Source organism: Castor canadensis, chromosome 17, assembly GCF_047511655.1.
Source record: "Castor canadensis chromosome 17, mCasCan1.hap1v2, whole genome shotgun sequence".
Classification (NCBI taxonomy): domain Eukaryota; kingdom Metazoa; phylum Chordata; class Mammalia; order Rodentia; family Castoridae; genus Castor; species Castor canadensis.
In genome coordinates, this window is record NC_133402.1 from 14,293,749 (window position 1) to 14,314,292 (window position 20,544).

Here is a 20,544-nt window from a genome sequence, read left to right on the forward strand (position 1 = left end):
GTGTCATGGTCAGTGTTCCATCCTTTGGAGCCCTAACAGTATCTATTTTTTTTAAATAAATTTTTTTATTAGTATGTTTTTGTTATACAGAGGGGGATTCATAGTGACAATTCCAATTAGACTTATATTGTTCATTATTTACTTTGTCCCCATCATTTCTCCCACTCAATCCCCTCCTCACCCCCCTTAAAGTGATTGCAAGAGGTTTCTTAGTTCTGTTTCATAGAGGTATAGAAGTCTATCAACCATATACCCTCACCTTAATCTCCTTTTCCCCCTCCCCCTCCCACTAGTCCCCCCACACTAGTCTCCCCCGCACTGTACCTATTTTACAATCCTGGTTTTTCATTATTAATATTTAGGTTGATGTTCAAAGGGGTTTCTCAGTGTTTGCCCACTGTGGGTGTGCTTTAATTTGGTCTGTTCAACCCCTTCCATTACTCTCCCTTACCCCTTTACCTCCCACCCCCGTTTTCCAGCAGCTTTCAATACACATCTTTATATCCTCTCCCTTCACATCTTCTTTTTCACAATATTACTGATGCTCTATCTTTCTCTTTTCCTTTTCCTCTTTCCCCGAGTTCCATAGAGTAGTTCCACTGTCACAACCATGTTCTTCATCTGAGTTTGAGTATGATCGTGCTTGTTTTGTGTATATGTTTATCTTTGGATCTGTCTTCCACATATGAGAGAACACATGTGGTCTTTGTGTTTCCGAGCCTGGCTACTTCACTTACCATGATGCCGTCCTGTTGCATAAATGTACTGGTGATGTGATTTGTAGAATATCTGGTGTAAGGGACTTATTGTTTCTACCTTGCTTTTTCATTTATCTATTCATTTTTTATTTAGTTTTTTTCCTTTTAATTGACACATAATTGTATTGCTTCTTCTCTTCATCTTTGCCCCCATAAAACCTAATTCTTTCCCTTACCCCCTTTCTCTGTCTACCTTTCTCCCCCCCTTCCTCTTCCCTCAAAATGCTCTAGAACTTTCTTGCACCATAAGTGCCCTGCCACGCTAATGAGTTCTCTTCATTGGTGACCTGACATCTTTGTTTTCCTTAGTCTCCCCACCCCCATCCTTTGGTGCATTTAAAATCGAACTCAACTTTCAGTTTCCTGTACACCTAACCCTTCTCAACCCAGTCTTCCATGTTCACATTGGTCTGTGTGTCAACAATCTTGTTGGGTGTTGGTGGGAAAGATAGATTTCCTGGCTCCACGACAGGCCTGTGGATCAAATCTCCAGCCGTAGGGTTTTTGGTAAAGGTTATTCTAGCACATTCTAGGGAATCTGAACAGGTAAGATGGGGGATTGCTTGTCATGGTTGAATTTATTACCCTTGTCATTTTACATTGATTGTATGTGGATGAATGTCTGTGTCCTTTCCCAGATTCTGAGCTGTGTCCGGCACTGATTATGTGTTTAGGATGTATTTGTTGAAGAAATGAAGGAATGCCTTAAAAGAGCATCATGGCGAGGAGGTTGCCAGGAACGACCAGCAGGTGGCGCAAGAAGATAACCCACAGCCCAGAACTTTCCTGCTGCCCAGTCGCTCTGGCTTCAGCGAATGGGTGGTTTACATTTTTAAACATTGTTTTTAGAACAATCTCATGCATTTATGGAATTATTTGTCTTCAGCACATTAAAAGCCCTCTTCGGGGTCTTTTTTATAACTCATTAAAAATAGAAATATGAAATGGATTTCCCTAGAGGAGGAATGGTTTTTCTTCCCTTTAACAACCTTCTCTATTTTAAGAGTTTTTGGTATTAAAAAATGCATTTTTTTTTTTTTTTTGGTGCTGGGGATTGAACTCAGGGTCTCGTGCATGCTAGGCAAGTGAGCTACATCCCCAAGTCCTGAAGCATGCACAGTTTAAAAATAAATATTCAGAGGTATTTTCTGTAACTTCAAGGGCTTTCGTTCTTTCTTGTAAAAATGGACCAGTTCAAAAGCATGGCTTCCAGAGTGCATAAAAGGTTCCCCAAGGAGGAACCGTAAAGTACTATTTCTTGCTCTGTGTGCTGGATATACAGGTGTGTTCAGACTGTGAGAACTGACCCCGTGTGGTTGCATGAATCTGTGGTCCTGGCTACTTGGGGTTTTTTGTTGGTTTTTTGGCGGTACTGGGGCTTGGACTCAGAACTTTGGGCTTGCTAGGCAGGCACTCTGCCTATTTAGTCACTCCTACTCCTCCAGTCCTCTTCTGTGTTGAATATTTTCAAGATAGGGTCTCTCAAACTATTTACCCAGGCTGGCTTTGAACCACGATCCCACTGATCTCTGCCTCCTGAGTAGCTGGGATTACAGGCGTGAGCCACCTGCACCTGACTCTTATTTGCTTTTCTTAAACAATAAATTAAAAAGCCCCACAAATTTATTATTTTATGGGTCTGAGGTCAGAAGTCCAAAGTGGATCTCCTGGGGTAAAATGCAGGTGCTGGCAGGACTGGCTCCTCCGGGAGATTCCAGGGCAGTCTCGCTGTCAGCAGAACTTAGTTTCTTCAACTGAGGGGGCCTGGGTCCCAGGTTTCTTGCTGGCTGTGGGTAGAGGGCCGCCCTCAGCTGCTGTAGTAAGGCTTGCTCCCTTCCCCTGCCTCAAAGTCAGCAGCAGCAGGCCTGTCTTTCTCATGTGCGTCTCTCTGACCCTCTCTTCTCTCTCCCTCTTCCTTGTTTCTTACATTTTTTGAGACAGGATCTTGCTATGTAGCCCAGTCTGGTCTCAAACTTGTGACTCCTGCCTCAGCCTCCTGAGTGCTTGGATTACAGGTGTGCCCCACCACACCCACTTCTGTCTTCCATTCTTAAGGAGTCCTGTGATTAGACCAGGTAGATCAGGTACAGCTGGCTAATATAGGTTACTCTCACCATCCATCTCAGGATCCATAACTCAGTGAAATCTGCAGATTTTACTTTTTTACATTTTTTTTTCAGATAGGTTCTTTTGCTTTTGTCTGCACTAGCTTTGGACCAAGATTGCCTCCCCTCTGCCTTCTGAGTAGCCGGGATTACAGATAAGCACCACATACCCACCCAGCTTGTTTTTAAGACAGAGTTTTGCTGTGTAGCCCAGGCTGGCCTCTGATTCCTGCTTCAGCCTCCTGAGTGCTGGGATTACAGGTGTGCTCCACAAATCTACATTTGCTATGTAGGGCAGCACGTGCTTACAAATTCCAGGGAGGTAGGACACGGGCCTCCTTGGCATGGCCTGCCACCTCCCTCTCCTAGACTTCACAGCACCAGATCATTGTCACTGACTCCACAAGATGGCAGGAGAGAAGACAACCGTATAACACCCAGGGTTTGCTTTTATGAGTGTTTGTGCGCCAGACTCATTTTTAGGTCACCACAGACTCCGTCATATAGTACATAGTTCTCCCAAGGAGTAAGTGTTCTTCGATAGTCAAGGAAACTACAGCCCAGAGTGGTTAATAAAATCTGCTTAATGTCACCCTCCTTGTCACGAGTAATGGATTAGTGATAAGATTCGGATTCATCTTCATACACTCTGCATGCTTAATTAGCTATACCAATGTTTTGGGGAGTTTATTATTTACTTATTTGGGCTACCCTGGGATTTGAACTCAGGGCCTCACACTTGCTGGACAGGCGCTCTACCACTTGAGCCACGCCCCAGCCCTTCTTCTTTCTTTTTCTTTTTTTTTTGGTGGGATTAGGTTTTTGAACTCAGGGCTTTGTGCTTGCAAGCAGGTACTCTACTGCTTGAGCCACATCTCCAGTCTGTTTTCCTCTGGTTATTTTGGAGATGGGGTCTTGTGAACCATTTTCCCGGGCTGGCCTAGAGTTGTGGTTCTCCTGATTTCAGTCTCCCAAATAGCTAGGATTACAGGCATGAGCCACTGGGCGTCCTGCCCTTTGCTTTTTTAAGTTTGTTTTTTCAGATGGGGTCTTTTGCTTTTGTCTGTGCTGGCTTTGGACCAAGATCCCCTCCCCTCTGCCTTCTGAGTAGCCGGGATTACAGATGAGCACCACCATCCCCACTCAGCTTGTTTTTAAGACAGAGTCTTGCTATGTAGCCCAGGCTGGCCTCTGATTCCTGTCTCAGTCTCCTGAGTGCTGGGATTACAGGTGTGAACCACTGTGCCCAGTTTTGTTGCCCAAATTCTTATATCTAGGTGATTTTTCAGCTGGGTTTTGTGTTCCTTCCCAGCTAACTCACACATGACAGGTGCACAATCTCTGTTTTATGCATAGTTCATGTCAGAACCAGAGATGGGAGTAAGTCCTTTGATGCTGGCCTTGTACCCAGGGCTTCTTCCAGCATACTGAGCTGTACCCCAGCCCAGGTTCTTAGTTTTTACGTAATATTACTCTTCCATTCCAGGACCCCACCCAGAACCATGACATCACCTGTAGTCATGTCTCCGTAGGTTCCTCTGGTTGGTGACAGTTCCGTAGTCTTTCCTTTTTTTTAAAAAATTTTTATTTTATTCCTATGTGCATGCAATGTTTGGGTCATTTCTCCCCCCTTCCCCCTGCCCCTCCCTTCCCTCCCCTTTTTTTTGACAATTTAGACAGCTGTGAGGAATACTGGACAGATATTTTGCAGAAAGTTCCTGAATTTGGGTTTGTCCTAAATTTTCTTGCAAGCTGACTGGGGTTGGCTAAGCGCCCTTCACCAGACCATCACCGCTGATGTTGACCTTCATCACCTGGAGGAGGTCCTGCTTACCAAAGGAAGTCACAGCGTGCAGCCCACGCCTCACCACTGGGGCAGGTGCCATGCTCCCCTCCCTTTAGAGAAAAGTATCTACTTGGATCGTGTGCGCTTCTTCCACACAGGTGACTGGTCTATTCTCCTGGGTTATTGTGTTTATGTGCTGGAGAGTGAACCCAGAGCCTTGCATGTGCTAGACAGGCGCTCTACCACTGAGCCACACCACACCTCTATCTTATTTATTTAGCAAACCATTTATTTATATCACCATGGACTCATGGGTTTTTTGAGGGGGGTTATAATCCAATATTACTTGTTTTTCCTCCTCAAATTGTTCTAGTTTCAGTCACTGGGACTCTTTCAGTTGTCTCCTGTATCTTTTTGGTTGATATGCTCCATCGTGTGTGTGTGTGTATGTGTGTGTGTGTGTGTGTGTGTGTGTGTGTGTGTGTGTGTGAGAGAGAGAGAGAGAGAGAGAGAGAGAGAGAGAGAGAGAGAGAAAAGGCAAGAAGAGCATTTTCTTACTTCTTGACACTGAAAAATACTTATCCTATATTTTCCCTGCCCTGGAAGCAGCCATCTCTCCAAGAAGCTGTGTTTCCTTTTATTGGAGAATGGCATTAAAACCATCTGGCGGCACTGACGAATGGATTAAGAAAATGTGGTATCTATACACAATGGAATTTTATGCAGCCATGAAGAAGAACGAAATGTTATCATTCGCTGGTAAATGGATGGAATTGGAGAACATCATTCTGAGTGAGGTTAGCCTGGCCCAAAAGACCAAAAATTGTATGCTCTCCCTCATATGTGGACATTAGATCAAGGGCAAATACAACAAGGGGATTGGACTATGAGCACATGATAAAAGCGAGAGCACACAAGGGAGATGTGAGGATAGCTAGCATTTGTTGCCCTTAACGCAGAGAAACTAAAGCAGATACCTTAAAGCAACAAAGGCCAATAGGAAAAGGGGAACAGGTACTAGAGAAAAGGTTAGATGAAAAAGAATTAACCTAGAAGGTAACACCCACGCACAGGAAATCAATGTGAGTCAATGCCCTGTATAGCTATCCTTATCTCAACCAGCAAAAACCCTTGTTCCTTCCTATTATTGCTTATACTCTCTCTTCAACAAAATTAGAAATGAGGGCAAAATAGTTTCTGCCGGGTATTGAGGGGGGGAGAGGGAGGGGGCGGAGTGGGTGGTAAGGGAGGGGGTGGGGGCAGGGGGGAGAAATGAACCAAGCCTTGTATGCACATATAAATAATAAAAGAAAAATGAAAAAATAAATCTGGCGGGCTGGCAGAGCAGCTCAAGTGGTACAGAGCCTGCCAATCAAGCTCAGAGCCCTGAGTTCAAACCCCAGTACCACAAAAACAGAAAACGAAACAAAACAAAAAAACTCAGGTCCCTATGCGTGCTCTTGCTCCTGGGGATCCTTGTAAGGAAAAGTGTCAATCTGTACCCATCCCCATAACACCATCAATAAATACTTCCACATTGAGCCATCTGAATGTACATTGAGCTCAACAAGACCCCGACAACTTGTCACCCTCTTCTTCTCTATACCGTACTGGCCCCCAGATCCCAGGATAATGGCTCTCTGTTGGCCTGGTTCCTGGAGTGAGAATGACAGACAGTAAAGTCCCAGCTGACTGACAATGTATATGTCACAAGCAAGAAGTAAACTTCTTTTTTTCACCCACTAAAATTTGAGAGGTAAATGCTTGCTAGGCAGGTGCTCTTACCACTTAAGCCACTCCACCAACTCATAAGATTTGAGATATTGTCATCACAGCCGCGTAACCTAGCCGATCCTGACGGATGGAGTTCATAACCGTGAAAAATGGGATTAATACCATATTTACCCTTTAGAACATTTCAAAAAGTCAGTTTATATCACTGACTTGTACTGACAAGTGGGGAAGAAGCACATTATGGAGCAGTTTATTATGTGACCGTGTTGTAAGGCAACGCAGGTATGTTCGTTCATAGTAGAAAGAAACCCAGAGAAATAGATCGGCCAGTTGTCCACGAGAGCTGTGGCTACAGATTAGATTTTTGGATCTTTAGAATTTTCACAAGCTCTGAGTCAAGATCCTCTGTTCTCTGGGCTGCTCTCTTTCATCTGTCAGCGAGCAGCAGCTGGATTATACAAATTGGCTTTCCCCTTGGATGGATTTGACAATTTCCAAGGTCAAGTCTGGAGGCAGTGTTAAGGGGGACGGACTCACAAACAAGGCAACTTGAGTGGCCTTCTCTGAATATTTCCAAGGCCTTCAAAAGCACAGAGTGTAATTAGGATGCGTCCTAATTCCTAGTGTAAACAGTGGTGATTACAAGTGATGGAAGCTAGAGGGCTCTGCGACTCCTCTTGTACTTCACGACGCTTGGATAATTATTTTCACAGAGGAATTTTAACGATGAGGATGGGGCTGGGCGGGGGGTGGTGGCAGGGAGCGGAGGCTCTCTCCTATCCATGTTTGCTTTTTTTTGTTGTTGTTTTTTTTTTCCTGTGTTGGGGACTGAACCCAGGACCCCATGCATGTGAGGCAAACACTCTCCCACTGAGCTACCTCTCCAGCGCCTGTCATATTCATCTTTGAACCCTTAGTACCTGGCTCTGACTTTGTATTCAGTTAATGTGATTCAGCAAATGTCTGTTTCCAATAACAATAATGACTATTTTATTTTATTATCGGAGGTACTGGGGATCAGGGCTTTGCTCACTAAGCAAGTGTTCTACTATTTCAGCCATGCCCCCAGTCCTTTGGCTTTTAGCTTCTCTTTCAGGGTCTGGAGCATGGCTAAAGTGGCAGAGCACCTGTCTAGCAAGTGGGAAATCCTGAGTTCAAGTCCCAGGTACCACCAAAAAAAAATCTGCATAGTTTGTTTTTCAGATAGGGTCTTGAGCTTTTGCCTAGCCTGCCTCAGACCTTTATCCTCCTCCCTCCGCCTCCTAAGTAACTAGGATTACAGGTGTGTACCACCACACTCGACATAATAATCATTTTAAACCATTTATTTTAAATGATCACGCAGTAGAGATGACCTTTTAGGATGCATATTTTATGAATTTTAAAGCATTCATAGATTTCGGTAACCACCATGAGGATACTGAGCAGTTTACCCCAAAACACTCCACTGTGCCCTCCCTCTATAATTACATTCTCCCATCCCAACTCTTTGTGAACACTTATACGATGTGTGTCACCATAGCTTTGTCTTTTGGGATGTCACAGACAGCTGGAGGTGTAGCACAGTGGTAGGAGGCTGACACGCTTGAGGACCTGGTTTTAATACCAGCACCACCAAAAAGAAAAAAAAAGTCCTAGAAACATGATCATATGGCTGATAATCTTTGGATAGTGACTTCTGTCCCTCAGGTTCTTTTTAGTGTTGAGAAGTACTCCATAACATTTTTTAAGCACCTGATTTGTTCAGGCACTGTGCTGGGAACAGGGGATGTAACAAAAGATGTGCTCTCCTTTTGCCGTGGAGGCTAAAGACATGGGAGTACAGAATGTAGGTCCTATGGAGGCCCAGAGATAGTCCAACTTTTAGCTATTCAAAGTGTGTAGCATCCTCATTCCCCAAGAGCCTGTTAGAAATGCAGAATCTTGGGCCCCACCCCGGACCTACAGAATCACAGCGTGTGAACAAGATTCCCAGGTGAATCTTGGCCAAGTCCAAGAATGAGAAGCGCAGGGTTGACCTTGACCTCCACAGAGTGCACAAATCCTTCCACCCCACCCCCCATGTCCACTCCATCTTTGCAAGAGTGCCTCCAACGACAGCACTAGTGCTTTGGCTGCTGTCCTCTCCAGCCACAGCAGCTCAAAGTGTTTGCAGTTTTTCTTAGACTAAATGAAAAACTGCTTCTGTATAAATTCCACACTACAGATTCTGTTCCGACTTTTGGCTCAATTCAAAATACATCCACGTCTTCTTCCACCTAATATTGCTTTGGTTATTTACAGACTTGGTGCTTTTCTCTCCAAGCCCAACACCCTCGGTCACAGCAATCATTCTTTATATTCATTTATTCATCTGCTTTGTATTTTTTTTATTGGTACCTATTATATCCAGACACTGAACTCGACCAGTCTCAAGAAAAAAGTGGATTAATTGAATGTTGTAGTTCTGATTATTTTTGGTAAGATATAAATTGTGAAAAGAAAACTTTCAATGGAGACTTTGGATATTGATATATGGCAGAATTATTATTTTATTTGGTCTTTGGCTCTGGTTCCTGGCACCTGTGGAATCTCTTGTTGGGACAAGGGTGTATTTGATATGCCAATGAGATGATTGGTGACTGGGGGTCGTAGGTAGCTTCAAGACAGACATGATCCCTGGAGAGACAAGGCAGAATTCAAGAGCTGGAACTCTTTTTTGGGATAGGGCTTCACTGTGTAGCCCAGGTTGGCCTGAACTTGTGACATAACCCAGGATGGCCCCAAACTCACGATCCTCTTGCCTCAGCTTCCTGAGTGCTGCGATTACAGGCATGAACCACCATGACCAGCTGAGGGTTAGAACTTTGAGACCTGACTCCAACCTTCACAGGAAGGGACAAGGGGCTGGAGATTGAAGTCGGCCACCAGTGGCTGCTGGCTTAAGCAATCACACCTATGTAACGCGACCTCCTAAATGACAAGGCTAGAAGAGCTTCCAGGCTGGGGAGCACCTGGAAGTGCTAGGATGCTGGTGCACCCAGAGGCAGCACCTCCAAATAATCTGATTTTTAGATGTGAGCAAGTTATCACATCTAAAGTTGGTGTTATCAGCTGCTGACCAAGTCCACTTTGGGGAGGGCATCCTGGGTGCCTCAGAAAATGGCCTGGAAGATGGAGAAGTGGACTCAGGAAACTGACTAGAACCAGGACAGCCCAGAGGCCGGGCTTTCGAAAGGTCTCACTAAGGGAGCAGGTGTAGGAAGCTATTGTTGGCCTTGCTGCCACAGGACATTGAGCAATGACTTCTCAGGCCATCCGTCCTGCGTCCAGGAGTGTCTCTCAAATGACCGACGTTCACGGCACTGATGAAGGGCCTCAGCTGGCAGCATACGGCTTCAAGTCCTAGCACTGTGACTTCCGGGGAACTGGGAGAGGGACTATCTACCCTCTTTTGACTTCTAGAAAATGGAGAAAGACCTATTTTGGGACTCACTCAACACAAGACATTTAGGAGCTGGGACATTTAAAAAAAACAACCCAGCAATCACATTAGGAATGCCTTCATCTGCTATATAGCAAGAGTAGCTTAAAACACTAAGAAATCATAAGAAACACATCAGAAATCAGAGAACAGCAATCAGAGAGCTTGCCCAAGACTTTTCTCTCTGCCTCAAATCCTTTACAAATTGGCGTTTTTGATCTTTAGCCTTGTTGCCTCATAATCATAAGACGGCTGTCACAGCTCCAGCGTCACATCTTTATTCCAATTGTGAAAAAGAGGATGAGAGTGGTACCCCTGAATGCTACTCATAGGGCTGACCCTTGTCTTATTATAGCTTGTGAATTATAACTTGACTGTTGCAGGGGGACTCAGGCAGAGACTTAGAGGGCACCAAAGCTTTCAGGAAGCAAGTTTGTTAAGCAAACTGGCAGCGACTCGATAGACTCGAATCCAAAGGTTGAGCCCCGAGAACAAAGGGGGCCTTCCTTATATACCACTTAGAGCAGGTTACAGGAATGGTGTGTGGGGGGGGACAGCTTGTCCTATACATAATCACATGTTATTTCATTGGCTGTTTTAACATCTAGGGCAAGGTGACCCTCCTCTGGTCTCCAGGTAACAGTCCCCAACTCTGGTTTTTCTGTAGCACTCATTAATCTCTCTTCCCCCTCCTCGCCTTCCTGCCATATTCCCCGCTTTGATGCTCTGACCCATTTCTGGCTTTATCATCTTGATAAAGACCACAGTACCCTGTATTAGGCAGGATAATGTCAGGCATGCTCTTAAGACAAGGAACGTTGTCACCATTGAGGTCTTGAACCCACCTAGCTTTGAAACCAGCCCCCAATAGGTCACTGGGGCTCCATCCCTTCCAGGTCTGCCCAGGGACAGGGGCAAGCCTTTTCATTTTGTTATCAATCTGTAAACAGCAGTTACTCAGATTGAGATTATTTCAGTCTATCATAGCCAGCGGGTGAGGTTGGGGCTCTTCGTGTGATTGGGAGCCCCCTCCCCACCACTGAGTCTCCTGAGTAGTGTCATTGTAAAACATTTGTCCCAAGCAGATCAAGTCCCCTACCAGGCTGGAGAATTGGCCTTTTGGACGGGAGATAGAGTAGTTCCCAATAATAGAGGTTTTTAGGAGCCAAATGCTCTCCCCTTGGCTGAGCATTAAAGGGCTCTTGTGGGTTTAGCTCTTTGGCCTCCCATGGCCAATGGTCTCTCATATTCATTCCTCCACAAACATAACACGAAGTTACATTCAGAGTCTGTGCTATGGACTCAGCTAGTGAGAGGAACAGGTTTTTGGTTTTAACTGAGATGGGGAACTCACTTTGTATCTGCTCATAAAAGGAGTGGAAGGCCTGGTAGGAGGAGCTCTCATGAATGATCATGATGAGTTGAAAATGCAGCAAAGGGGTCTCTTTCCTTTTTATAGATTAAAATGTCAAACTTTCCCCCAACTTCCCAGCCCATTTCATTGAGGTTGAAAATAGTGAAATTTACAGGGTTACAGGCACCAAGAATGCAGTTGGGGGTTGCTTCCCTTTTTGCAAAAGAGTGGCAATTTTATGTGAGGTATGAACCCCCCCTTTAAGCCAAGTTGCCCATCTTTCACAACCCCAGTAGGGGCAGTAGAGTTGTTCATAGGATGCACAACCGGATGTCCCACTGTCATCTTTGGGGCATATATACTTGTCATTTAACCTGTAGGTCCTTTCTCAGGCTAGCTCCTGAGAAAACACAGTTGCCCCAAGGCCCAGTGTTTTCAGCTACTGCAGTACACACATCAAAGTATATGGACACAGGTTTGTTGCAGTCATTAACCTGGGTGTGTTTAATAAGCTTCCCACTGCTGGTGAAGTTCTGGACCTCTAACCATTGCCCTCGAGGGTGATAGATGAGGTTAAAACACGTATACTGACCATCATGAAAGCACACTGAGTAGGCGGTATGGCTGTGGGTGCATGACCCAACAATGGTGCGTGCACAAGAATAGTAAATATGGAACACCAGGGTTTTGGTAACAGCACTCCCTGCTTGGTAGTGTGCATGCATGACTCACAGCCCAAAGCCTGGGGGTCCCCAGGTAGAGAGCTGACCAAGATTAGCAAGAATATACAGAATGGACGTATCCTCAAAGGTCAGATGGGTGACTGCTCAAGCTTCTGCCATGAATAGACTAGTCAGCTTCTGGAGTGACTAACACAGGGATGATGTCTTATCATTCATGGTACCCTGGGAAGTAGGGTCCTGTTGGGGAAGGGTGCTAGTGTTTTGAAGGGTGATCTTGTATGATGAAGCTGGATCAGAGACACACTCCCATTCGAGGCAAGCTGGCTTCACTGGGCTGTGGTGGATCCAGAGAACGATCTCTGCTACTTTAAACTGTGGTAGAGGTGGACAAAACAACAACAAAAGGGCCTCTCCAGTGGGGCTTTACCATGTGGGCTGACTGAGGACTGCATCCTGACAGCAGTCAATGTAAGGAACCATCTGGGTCTTTCAGGCTCCCCTACAAACACTTTAAAAATTCTATTGACTGTGACCTTATCTAATGACCCCTCTGAGGGCCATCCTTTACCAAAAGCAGGCCAGTTTATTACGTAGAAGGTCCTAAGCTTGTCAGGAGTCAGTTTGACCCTGTAATCTCCATGAAATCCCCTCTCAAAGTTCTTGGGGGGTGTTCATACTCTGACCTCCTCCCCTTCCTCCCGTTTGCCAGATGTCTAGACAGAGACAAAGATGGAAGGGATGAGGGCTATGGAGAGGAGGTAAGAAGTCCTCTTCTCTGGCACACAGGGGAAAACAAATAACACCATTCACTTCATCCATCTCCAGCTGCTACCCTCATGGGGATTTAGGCATATCTTGGCCATAGTGAGTCTGTATAAACTCTGGACTGGAGGCCTTGTTAGGGTTCACCCTAGACCATATAAGTTCACCATGGACCATGGACCCGCTTTGTAACCAGGCTACGTCTCTCGTGTTTTCACACACTCTCATGCAGCACAGTACTTCCACCCTGCAACCTGAATCTGACAGTTTCACCACCAAAAAAGGTTGATACTAGGGTGCCTTTTGAGAGTTGATCAGAATCCCCTTCTGACTCCTGAGGCAGGCCTGAATTTGAACCCAGGTTCTTACCAGTCTGATGAGTAGGGCTCCAAGGCTGGTTCCTGAGCCTTTCCAGATTCCTTTGTGCAACCAGAATTCACCTCCTCAGCTTGCTGGGAGAGAGGGTCCCTCCAGTGAATCAACATGGTCTGGTGGTGCCTTGCAGGGGCAGCCCTCCCGGGGGGCTGGGGATGCTGAGCCAGTGACAAGAGGTGAAAACAACACCCTCCAAATCCTGAGTGGGCCCCCAGAAATGTTGCAGGAGGGCTCAGATAGAGACTGAGAGGGTACCAAATCTTTCTGGAAGCAAGTTTATTAAGTAAGCTGGCAGTGACTCAGAGGACTCATGTCCAAAGGCTGAGGACCGAGAACAAAGGGGGCTTTCCTTATATATCATTTAGAGCAGATTACAGAAATGGGGGGTACAGCTTGTCCCATACATAATCATGTGTTATTTCATTGGCTGTTTTCACCTCTGTGGCAAGGTGACCCTCCTCTGGTCTCCTGGTCACATTCTCCAACTCTGGTTTTCCCTTGTTTTACTGCAGCACTCATTAATCTCTCTTCCCCATCCCGGCCTTCCTGCCATGTGGCAAATGGTCACCCTTGCTTCAAGGTGAGCTAAGACAGCAAGTATCTGACCTTTTTTCCTTTCTTCCTCTTTAAATTTTTTTCCTCATTTTTCTGAGGTGAGGTCTTTTTAAGTTGCCAGGCGGATCTTGAACTTGAAATCTCTTGCCTCAGCCTCCTAACTAGCTGGGATTGCAGCCATGTGCCACCATCCTCGGCCCCTCCCCCATGTGTGTATGCATGTATCTATCTATTTTTTTGGTGACTCCATTCTGAAGGAATTTTAAACTTACAGTAAGGTTGTAAGAATATAAAAACTTCCATATATCTTTAACTCACATTTCCTAATTGACTATTTGTCTCATAATTCTGTACTTGTCATACTATTTTTTGAATTATTTAGAAGAGTAATTTTTTGAAAAGTTGCAAGCAGAATGTTCCTCATTCTGCAAACTTCAGGGTGTATTCTCTATGTGCAAATCCATTCTTATCTACAACCCCAGCACGAGGGTCAAAATTAGTGTCTCAGGACAGAGGACAATGTATGAGAGAGGGAGCTGAGATAAACAACCACAGCAACTTGTTTTTTAAACTGTCCCTCCATATAGGACAAACAACCTTGTCTAGGAACTAGATCCTGCCTGAAAGCCATGTGTTAGGACTGGGGTCATGCTTTATGTGGTAGAGTGTCTGCCTAGCAAGTGTGAGGTTCTGAGTTCAAACCCTAGTACTGCCAAAAAATAAAAAATAAAAAAAGGCCAAGGGGTCAGCATTTCAGTCACCAGGGTGGTGCTATCGGGAGGTGGTGGGGCCTTTAGGAGGCAGGGCCTAACGGGAGGTCTGTAGATCATGGGGGTGTGACCTTGAAGAGGATAGTGGGACTCCAGTCTTCTTCTGCCTCTCTCCTTCACTTCCTGGCTGTAATGTGAGTGGTTTTGCTCTACAGTGATCTCCCACTGTGACGTGCTGCCTTGCCACAGGCCCAAATATAATGGCATCAACTGACTAAAGACTGAACTCTCCAAAATTATGAGCCAAAGTGAACCTTTTCTCTTTCTAAGTTGGATTATCTCAGGTATGTGTCATAGCAAGGGAAGGCTGGCTGCTACAACTGTTTTAAACTTCCAGCTGGACTGCCGTCTCCTGGCAAGAACAGTGAGAACATGTGTATGGACTACAGTTCCACTTTTTATATTGATACCATTTGATCTTTGGTTGAAAAGAATCTGCTAGAGAAAACAGGCACACATGGGGCAGGGAATTTTATTCTCAGCAGATTTTCACTAAGCAGATAAAAAAATGGATGTGATTTTTCTCTTCAATTCCCTTTTAATGTCAATTTCCTGAAAACCCTCCCTCAATGATGTAATTACATGGCTTTAATCCTCACAATTTGTAATGGAATCAGAAGATAAAAGAGAGATGTCAAGGGTTCTTCTTGGCCTCCTAGCAAAATTAAACTCAAATGGTGCTGGAAAGATAGGAGACAGTACACATTTTCTTTCTTTCTTTTTTTTTTGGCAGCACTGGAATTTGAACTCAGAACCTCATGCTTGCTAGACAGACACTCTTACTGCTTGAGCCACTCCACCAGCCCTGTAAATCCTATAATATTTTTATATTACCATTTTTCTAGGCAGGCACTGTACCACTTGAGCCATAACTTCAACCACAAAGGGCAGGGCAGCACCCCCAGATCTGTCCTTCATTTTTTGGGGGGATGTATTGGGATTTGAACTCAGGGCTTCACACTTGCTAGGCAGGTACTCTAATGGAGGATATAAGGTGTGTGTGTGTGTGTGTGTGTGTGTGTTTTAATGTGGGTGCAGCAGGGGCCTGGCGTCTGGTCTTTTGGAGTTGTAGGGGTGGTTGTGTGTGACTGGCTAATGGGAGGCTGAGGGGAGGGTGGGTCAGTAAGAAGGAGGGAGGGCACTGGGCAATAGTGGCTCACGCTTGCAATCCTAGCTACTTGGGAGGCTGAGATCGGGAGGATCAAGGTTTGAGGCTAGCCCAGGCAAATAGCTCGTGAGACCCCCTCATCTCCAAAAAATAACCAGAGCAATGTGGACTGGAGGAGTGGCCCAAGTGGTCAAGTGGTAGAGTGCCTACTTTGCAAGTGTGAAGACCTGAGTTCAAATCCCAGTACCGCTTAAAAAAAAAAAGAATGAGGAAGAGGAGGGTGGCAGTTATGTTTTATTTGCATATTTATGGTGCTGGGAATTGAACCCAAGGCTTTGTGCATTATGCGCAAGTGATTTACCCCTGAGCTACACCCCAAGCCAGGGAACTTTTCAAACAGCAAAGGAGACACTGGCTACATCGGCTACATCCAGATCCCCACTCACCTGGAACCACACTGTGTTCCAACAGCTTTCCTGGACCTGGCAGAGGGTTCAAGCTCCAAGCTTAAGGTTAAACTGGAAGGTGAATGAATGGGTAGAATACAGCTGGCTTCTCCACTCCGATGGGGAGGGAGGTCTTACTGGAACTGGGGTCTCAGGGGTCTGGCAGACCTGATCTTTGCCCACAAAAGGCAGGGCAGCACCCCCAGAACTCCAGATCACTAAGTCAGAAGAAAAACCAAGAACTGGGTTCAAGGAGTGACGTGTGTTGCTAGGAAAAAGTAAAATTAGTCCCAAGTTTGGAAGTCAGTAAGGTCCAGGGCCACTGAGGGAGGAGAGTGAATTTTGAATATTTTAAGCCAATCACAGCAAGTCCACCTCTTTTGCCAGTGATTGGTTCAAAAATAGGCATGTGACACCATTCTGTGCAATGAAGAGGAGCGTTGGGGATGGGGCTCTATGAATTTCCTCATTTGATAAATGGACACAAGCAAAGGTTGCATCCTCTTTTCTTGTCCTGGCCTTTGGATATTGCTTGGTGAAACTGAGATTAGAACTGCCTGTCATCTTGCAACCCTTAGGAATGACGCTATGGAATGTTCCAAAGGTTGAGGTCTTCGATGGTATAATTGAGCCATTGGGACCCTCCCCCACTCCCCATCCACAGGCATCTTGTGATATGATGATTTTGCATATTGAAGTTGTGTTCTGCAACCTTGCTAAATTCACTTGTTAGTACTAGTAATTGTTTTAATAGATTCTTAAGACTTTCCTCTGTAAAGTCATGTCACCTGTAAATAGACAGCTTTTCTTTTCCCTTTCTGATTTTTATGCTTGTATTTCTTTTTCTTGCTTTATTGCAATGGCTAAAACTGCCAGTACAATATTGAATAGGATAAGCATCCTTGCCTTGCTTGCATTTCCATATCACTGTATGAGATTATACTGTTATCACTGTCTAAATCAGGTGAGTTGGGTTTTTTGTAAGTTTAAATGCTTTCAACTAATAGTACTCTAGTGGATACCATTATTAGAGGAAAGACTGACCCCAGAAGACTTATCGTGTCCAGGTGGGAGTTCTCAGGGATACAGGTAGAATAATAGCATCTCAAGTCACACTACAGGTCTGGTATGTTGCATTTGAGATACAGTTTATTTGTTCTGGGAGACCTCTGCTATTTCCAGTGGTGCCAAGAACTGGGCTGGCCTACTAGGACCTAAAACCATGTCCCATGGAGAACCTGAGACTTGGTTGCATCCCCCATAAAAATCAAGAAAGTATTTTTGCTCTCCAGTCTTCAAGGGGGTAGGCTGGAATTAAAAAAAAAAAATTTTTGGTGGACCTGGGATTTGAACTCAGGGCTTTGTGCTTCAAAGCAGGAACTCTACTGTTTGAGCCACACCTCCAGGCCATTTTGCTCTGGTTATTTTGGAGATCAGGTCTCATGCACTATTTCCTGGGCTGGCCTTGAACCACAATCCTCCCATTCTCAGCCTCCCAAGTAGCTAGGATGACAGGCGTGAGCCACCAGCACCTGGCCAACAGCTGGAACATTTTGAGTGCATTGTAGTTCATTATCTAAAGAAGACATAATCTCAAAACGAGATAAAGATCAAATGGACTCTGCTGGGAGTTAGCCTTCGCCAAGGGAAAGGAATGAAAGCTGAGTTTGGCCCTGGAACTAAAACCAAACATCTCAGACGATCACAGCCATGGTTCTTTGCTATATGAATTTCTTAAAAACATTTGAAGAAATGTTGAGATGCCCACGTGGACCTGAAATCCAGCATCCATGTCAAAGCACCTGCAAGCCATATGTGCCCAGCTAGGGCTCTGGGCTGTCAGAGGGAGCCAGTGGACATGCTCAGTTGCCACCTGGTACCCACGACTGCCCCAGACAATCAGCACTCTCCTGAGCGCTCAGTAGGAAGCCCTGACAAAAAAATTTCTCATCTGAAGGGAAGGAATGACTGAAAGAGAATCCTGACTCCAGTGATCAGACCAGTCTGAACTAGCTAAGCACTGTACTGAGTAGCTTATGTTTGACTTGCTACTTGAGCCAATCAAGGAATTACCTTGATAAGCTTTGGGCGAACGGGATCCCACTCTGGAGCTGGATTGCACCCACCCCATGGCTCCTTCACAGTGGGGGAGGGAAGATGGCTGCTGGGGAACAATCACGGTATCCACTCTATTACTACTGGCTCTGTTGTAATAGGATTTGGTTAAAAGCAGTCCATTTGGCAGAATCTCAATGTCTGTGTGCTAGAGTCAAGGTCAAGGGTGGGGTGGACATGCAGCCTCTCTGTCACTGACAATTCTAAGTGACATTTGAATACTTTGTGTGCACTGGCATCCTAAACCTTTATGCATCTTAACCAATTATATTGGTTAAGTACAGTGGCACAGGCCAATAATCCCAGCACTGAGGACATGGAGACAGGAGGATCCTGAGTGTGAGGCCAGCCTGGATTATGAGGTGAGACTGTCTCAAAAAGACCAAAAATATGTATATATATAAATGTAGGTATTTTAATATCTTACTTTGCAGACGAGGTCTCTGAGACTAATGAACAAATCTGAGGGACTGCAGAAGACAGACGCCATACTCCTTTCTGGAACAATCCTGCTATCTCAGCCAGGTTGGACCAAGGTACGTGGACACCTGTCCAGGCTAATGATGCTGGTCCCTGTGGACTGCAGTGGTCAGGGGAAAAACCTGGCTTCACCACCAACCAGGCCAAGACCCTGCGTGAGTTCCAGCATCCTCAGGCCTGTGGCTCCTTCCCTGTACAAAGAAATGACAAAGAGGATGTAACCAAGATGAACCCTTTGCACATAAAACTAGAAATCTTGTGGTTTTGGTTTTGTGGTGTCGGGCATGGAACCAGGGCCTTGCCCAGGCCAGGCAAACACTCTTCCACTGAGCTATGCTGCTAGCCTGAGTCTTTATTTATTTATTACACTTATCATTTTATTGTTGCACTGGGGGTACACTGACATTTACAAAAGTTCTTACAATATATCATAGTTGAATTCACCTCCTCCATCGTTCTCCTTTATTCTCCCTCCCCCCATTCCTGGAACAGTTTCAACAGGTCTCATTTTTCCATTTACACACAGGAGAACATAATATTCCACCATATTCACCCTCCTACACCCTTTCCTATGTCTCCCCACTCCCACTGGAACCAACCCCCAGACAGGACCTGTTTTACCTTCCTGTTCTCCATTTTTGAAAAAAGATGTTTTTGTTTGTTAAAGATCGCTACACAGGGCGTTTCCTTGTGACATTTCTATGTATATATGCATAATAACCCTAATTGGTTCATCCCCTCCATTTTTCTACTTTCTATTAGTCCCCTTTTTATGTTGATTTCAACTAGTTTAAAAATTTGTATTCATTTTTGTATATTCACTTTTTTAACTTCCTTCTTTTACCCTCCCCCTCTCTCGCATGTGACCTCCCCTTAGTGTGACCTGTTTTTCATAATATTGCTGTATTTGCATTAGGTATATATTCCACAGATGAGAAAAAACATGTGGCCTTTGTCCTTCTGAATGTGGCTAACTTCATTTAAGATGATGTTTCCAGTTCCATCCATTTACCTGCAAACACCAAAATTTCAGTAAATTAGCCCATCCATAGGTAGTGGGGCATCTCGGCTGTTTCCATTGCTTGGCTATTGTGAATAGTGCTGCAATAACCATGGGTGTGCAGGTGCCTCTATTGTAACCTACTGAGTCTTTAAAAAAAAAAAAAGCCACAATTTTGCCTACCTGGTTCCATTTCTAGGGAAGTTTCAGCACCATCCTTGTGGTTTGGCACCCACTGTTCAGGACTTTCTCCAAGCCACAGCTGCTTTGCCAGTCGGGATCTTATCACACCCTGTCTGGGCTCTCCTGGGCCAGGCAGGGAGCCCCAGGACTTGTCTGTCTGCTGCAGGGCTCTTAGCTGGGGAGACAGAAACCACATCCCTCCAAAGACGCTGGAAAATTCGTTTAGCACCATCTGCCGTGTGTGGTGACTCAGAGGCAGCCGTCCCAGTGGGGATCATGGGCTCCAGAGTTGGAGCAAGATTGATGCACAGCAGGAGAGAGCTGGGGGAGGCAAGTGAGGACCTTCTGCCTGCCTCTAGCTCCCCTTCCAGGTGAGGGAGGTTTCAGGCTGCAGAGTTGCCTCAGCTGTTAACCATACTGGCAGAGAGGCCAGAGGGTCCCAGGGGCAGTGGGGAGCAAGGAAAGCCAGTGGTGGGTTGCACTAATAGGAATGAGCACCACTGACCTAGTCACTTTCACTTACTGTGTGACCTTGGGTAAGTAGCATAACTTCTCTGAGCCTTCATCTCCTTGTTATTCAAAGGGGTACAATAATCCCAACTGGGATTGCCATGAGAATCAGTGAGATAATGTCTATAAAGCGCTGAGTTTAACATCACAGGCACCCCATAAGCATGAGCCGTGAGTAAGGTGGGGCTGTGTCAGTTACTCTCTCCCCTATTTCCCTTTCCCTTCCCTCTCCTTCCCTTTTCCCTCCTTTCCTCAAACATCCCATCTCTCAGACCCATGCCCTAACCAGAAGTTCAGGGGGATAGACACACACACACACACGCACCCTCACACAGATGTCAAGCACACACACGTGCA